This window comes from Rattus norvegicus, chromosome 17 (genome assembly GCF_021556685.1).
Source record: "Rattus norvegicus strain SHRSP/BbbUtx chromosome 17, alternate assembly SHRSP_T2T, whole genome shotgun sequence".
Taxonomy (NCBI): domain Eukaryota; kingdom Metazoa; phylum Chordata; class Mammalia; order Rodentia; family Muridae; genus Rattus; species Rattus norvegicus.
In genome coordinates this window covers 7,391,641-7,397,039 of record NC_141550.1, presented here as the reverse complement: position 1 = coordinate 7,397,039, position 5,399 = coordinate 7,391,641, and the positions used below count along the sequence as shown (strand labels likewise).

The 5,399-nt window shown below is 46.8% G+C and overlaps 1 long non-coding RNA gene across 1 annotated transcript; it reads right to left on the bottom strand.

Moving 5' to 3' along the window:
* Positions 1-1,252: 1,252 nt before the first annotated feature.
* On the bottom strand, positions 1,253-4,452 carry LOC147999965 (uncharacterized). The gene is made up of 3 exons (XR_015641997.1): positions 4,323-4,452; positions 3,892-4,037; positions 1,253-2,333 (listed from the first exon to the last, which is right to left on the bottom strand). It is a non-coding gene; the product is annotated as an uncharacterized LOC147999965 (long non-coding RNA).
* Positions 4,453-5,399: the final 947 nt, after the last annotated feature.

The following is a 5,399-nucleotide window of genomic DNA, read 5'->3' as shown; positions in this document are numbered from 1 at the left end:
GCCTTTGTCACCCGTTGTTAGAGAAGCTTCCTTCTGTGTGGCTTGATGTCTAGATGCAGGTGAGGGCTGGCACCAGTTAGGTCAAGGCCATGATTGGACAGTAATAATGTGGGGCGGTGGACTGTGCCGCCAGACAGAACTGGTAAGGTAGTAGCAATGTTCAGAATCCCGATACAACTCACGACTGAGAACAGCAGGAGTTTGAACTAGCTAGGGCCAGGTTCCTGTCCTGGAACACGTGATCACGACACCTGACTAAGAGGAGAACCATGACAACCAGAACTTAAGAGTTCTCCATGCTAATGAGGTACCTAGATAGGCCCTGACGTTTTAGCTAATGCGCCCTCTTTCTAAGCATCCCTTCCTACAGAGGGTATCCAATCTCTGGTTCACCCTGAGTTCGCATCCTCATGTGCTGTGGGTAATTTGGACAAGCAAGGACTGTCTCCTTCATCAAGGACCGCCATCAGGGGAGACCTCTGACATACAGAGCCACTCCTAAGTCTCCTGCAGAAGATTCTTCCAACCCCTCTAAGCTTCTGGCACTTACTCAGAGCTAAGCTGGTTCCCCTTGCCCCAGGCTCACCGTAGGCCCACGGGCCTGTTCCCAACTCTTCACAGGAGTGAGAAACACAGCCTCCATCCCAGTCCCGGTCAGAGAAACAAGGGCTGGGACCCCTCTCTTAGACTGTGTGCCTCCTTTGAGCAGTGTGCTAGATGGCCTGCACTGCACGGGCAAGGAAGAAACGCAGCCTAGCGCCTCCCTCAGGAGTGAGGTGGAAATGCAGACCCACAGGGATGGAGATAAGGAAATAAGGCCTTTTAAATCAGGGCCAACGCGGGGCTGGGGATTTAGCTCAGTGGTAGAGCGCTTACCGAGGAAGCGCAAGGCCCTGGGTTCGGTCCCCAGCTCCGAAAAAAAAAGAACCAAAAAAAAAAAAAAAAATCAGGGCCAACGCACACATGATCTAACGGACCTGGGACAGCATGCTCAGTGCCTATACCAGTCTGCAGCAGTTGGGGCCCTAGAGCTGAAGGGAGAAGTGGGCACATACCCCCCATCCCTAAACCAGAAGCAATCTCTCATTGAGAATCACTCGCAAATAAAAATTTAGCTTCCTCCAAGGGAGATTTGCTGGGGAAATAAGCTACCATTAAGGGTGGGCTGCAGGCCTAGCAGTAGACTGCAACAGAGAAAAAACTCAAGAACATCTTCGGAAGGTCCTTGTCACATGACGTTGGATCAGAGCTCTTCCTATTAGAAATGTTTACTTTATTATTTATTATTTTTATTTTATTATATTTGTTCTCTCTTTTTACCCTACAGGTCCTTTGCATATATCTTATAGCTTCCAGTTCAATGTTTTTTTAAATGAGATATCTGAGCTTGAGAATGAACAGGTCTCTGTTTCTTGTGCCTTCTCCTGGGTTCTTCTCCTTCTGTCAGTTTGTTTTGTCCAACTCCAATGGATTTTGCTTTGTATGTTACACATTACGTTATATATTATGTTACATTATATTATCACTATTCCATAGAGCTGTTTGGTTTCTAATGAGAGGCAGAAATGGGGCAGGTAGAACTGGGAGGAGTAGAGGGAAGCGAAACTGTAATCAGGATATATTGTATAAGGGGAAAAATCTATTTTCAATAAAAGGAAAAGGGTTTCTTTTTCAAGATTTAAATTAGGGAATAACTAGATAAAGTGTCCAAGAGAGATGTAACCATGCCTGACTCTGTCTGTTCTGCCTTACCCTTAACTCACATGTGGGGTTTAATGGTCTCCCCAAGAGCTCAAGACTTTGGAAATGCTTGGGTTTCAGTCTGTGCCGTGTTCTTTCCATAGGAGAAGAATGGAAGGAATCTCGGGCCACAAGGAGGCTCAGGATAGAAGGAAGCCCAGGGCACAAGGAGCCACTAGGCGAGGCTAGGATCCGGGTCACAGTCACAAGGGTAGATGACTGGTGCCCATGAGTAACACCAGTGTGTAGATTTGGTTTTACAAGTTATTTGGCTAAATGAAACAAGAGTCACACAGGCAAGTGTCACTCAGTTTCCTGCCAAATTAGAGTCTCCCCAGAGTCCCCAAGTATAGCCCAATGTGGCTACCCCTCCCTTCTCAATGTTGACTTGAAGGCTTCGTGTACCAAATGCCTTAAACTCATCCTTAAGAAGAGCCGTTTTCCTGTCGTGAACATGGGGAAAATGTCTTCTGGGATTTCCACTTTCGCATTTCCTTCCTTCTGGGAAGTGATAAAGCCAAATCACATTATACGCAGGTTCACACAGACATAGCCCAATCTCGAGACAGCACGTTTCCTGTTTTCTCGGATACCTGCAAGGGAAATAAAACTGGTAAAATGCTCTATAAAGCACGGCATCATGCAACATTGGGATCCAATATTACTAAACCAGCATGCCTCTGGTTTACAACTCTGACTTTCCTGAATTCACATTATGGAGTCTAACTAAGCTTTCCCATCATAAGGATGTGCTGTCCGGCCCCTTTGCCTTGGGTTCTCTGTAAATTGATACCCAGCTTCCGTGATCAAAGTCTCCATTGCGTTCGGAGAAAAGTAGATGTTGGAATTGGAACACATCTGGTTTGGAATTCTGGGGCATCGAAGCTTAGTGTTCTTTGTTCTGAAGCCCATCTTAACGCCGTGTTTCTTCAACTGTATAATTAGAGAGATTAACTCTCTAATTATTTCTGAGGACTGACCAGTCTTGTGCACAAAGTGGCTCCCTTACTGTCCGATTTGTGGCGAATGTAAGATCCGCCGTTTCCTTTGTATTTCTCTGGTTGACTCGGGTAGCTGAAAAGCTGAAAACCATATTCCCTTGGTTAGGGCAGGAGGTGGGGATATTGCCTGGGCTTAGATGCTAATTGGCAAACACTGAGAGGCAGTTGCATGGGGGAAGGAAGAAGGGAATGAGTGGCCATAAACCAAACCCTGTTCTGGGAGAGCAGCAATACTACATGTCTCAGAACCATAGCCACCCTGGACTTAAAGCAAACTGGATCTGGATGGATGGCTTGACCACATTACAGGAATAACGCTAAGAACAATCCAGAAGCCAGTTGGTCTTAAATCATCTTCCAGCAAACCCAGAATCTCCGTTTAAAAAGCTAGACAGAGGGTTCGCAGTGGGTAAATCTTGACGCAGGCTTGTCATGAGACATACATGTGTTTATATCTTTAAAAGTTTTACTTTATTTTTAATTATGCTTATGTATGGGTCTCCCCTTGAGCCCAGGAGCCCTTGAAACCAGACGAGGGGATTAGAGATAGTTGTGCCACCTGACTTGGATGCTGGGAACCCAACTTGGTCCTCTGTAAGAGCTGGAAACACTCTTAACTGTTGAGCCTTCTCTCCAGCTCCGGTCCTGAGACTTTTACACACCCATCTGTAACTATGTATCCACTAAGTAGTTAACCCCTCACATAGGTCAAGGGGCCCTGTCAATCCCTTGTAAGTCTTCATCCATAGCACCTCTTGCACATGAATCAGCCATCGCTCCTGCGTTTGAAGTCTGCTCTGTCTTATCTCTTTTATAGTGCTGAGGGAATGTGGACACTTCTAGAACCTTCCTTCTTGTAGCTGCACTGAGGTATCTAGTTTCAGAATCTCTGCAGGCACAGGGGCGGGGCTGGGTGGGGGCGTTAGCTGTCAGTACAAGGGATGTCGGGTCTTCCTGGCATCGGGAAAAGAGGTTTTAGTCTAGGCTTTCTTCCTGTCAGCGCCACACAAATAAACACCCAGTGTGCTTGTTTGCTCCCTGCCTTGGTACACGAATCGATTCAGAAGGGGCTTTGATCAGACACCAAAGGCTCTTGCTTGTAACAAGCCCACACCGAGGATTCCCCACCAACCTCGGTGTCAAACATTACCTCAGGTTTTCACGGCAGGAGTTCCGGATTTCAGCTGTGGAAACAGTCGCCGTGGTTTCGCCCTGGTTGGGGTGAAGGGCAAGGAAGTGGCTGCAAAACTGACCCGGGTCGGAGGTGTTGAGGTCTTGGTACAGAACAGAACCAACCTGGGCAGAAAGAAAGGTCATTGAGTCTGAACAGGAAGTGCACCATGCGTGTGACTCTTCTGCCCTCTAGCGTCTCTGGGTGAAATTGAACCTGAGACGTTTCTTCTTATCCACTCAGGGTCACGGCTGACACACAACACTACCTCAGCCACAGCAACCAAAACGCAGGTAGACAAAATTCAGTGAGCGCCATTAGCGGCTGGACAGGAGGGAAACTGATTACCAGAAAGAAAGAAACTACATCATTCTGCCAAAATTAGCCACAGCAAGTATTAATCAGTTTACCCACTCATTTCCTAGGGGCCTGTGGGTAAAATTCACTACATGCTCTATTCTTCCCTCAGATTGTTTTCTCTGAGGTTCCTGAGGAGACGTACGAGCCGGTTCTCTATTGGGTCATTGTTCCCACGCCCTTCGAATCCCCCAGGGGCAAACGGAGATTCCCCCCTTCACTTCCTCTGCCCACTTCCGCTCATCTGTGCTTCCTAAGCGCTCTGCAGAAAGTGGTCTGGTTTTGTCCTAAATCAATATTTGTTGGATACAAGACTCAATGAGTGAGCGGCACAGTGGTTTGTTGGAATATTTATTCCACAATCATAGTTCATTGCTAATTAATTAACGACTTATTCATTAGCCGTGCCTGCTATTTCCAGTGCTATGGGTCTCAAGCTTGTTCAGATGGCACAGTTCAGGCAAGGATGGTTTCGGAGAAATTCTCTTCCAGCTTCTACCACTTGAAGCCTGCTCGATGGTTTAGTTTAGTTTCCAGTTGCGTTCTTTGCAGAGTGTGGTCACTTTTTTTATACAGCGTGTAACTGTCAGTCACTCCGGGTTGGATCTCACAGTCCTGGGGTCACTCCTGAACACAGGGAGGGGCTTTTTTCCTGTAATCTCATTGGATGGAAGAGATCAGGTTTCAGAGACTCCCAAGAAAGAAGAGGGGCCTAACAAATGACCCTGAATTTGCGGCTGACCCCTCCACCCCCACCCAGTCCCATATAGCTTTGTACTGTTAGGCCAACCTTCAAAAAGGAAGAAATGAAGCCGGCGCCTGTCTGCACTGTGGTGATGTGCCTTCCAGAAGTTATCTTCAAACCCCTGCTGGAGGAAAATAATGTACCCAGAACTTCAAACGATCTTCAAAGTTTTAAGAACATGAGCCTCGTAATCAACCAAACTGTACAATTGTGATCTTATCTCCCCAGCCACCGGGTGTAGACAGCAGGGGTAGATCTTGGGGGATCTGAATACACAGCTCCTGTCCTACCAGGAGCACAGGGACGGGCATGTTAATAGTATTTAAATATCTATTTAGCATATCTAGCAATATCAAGACTTCAAGTAAATATATACTGTGAGTAC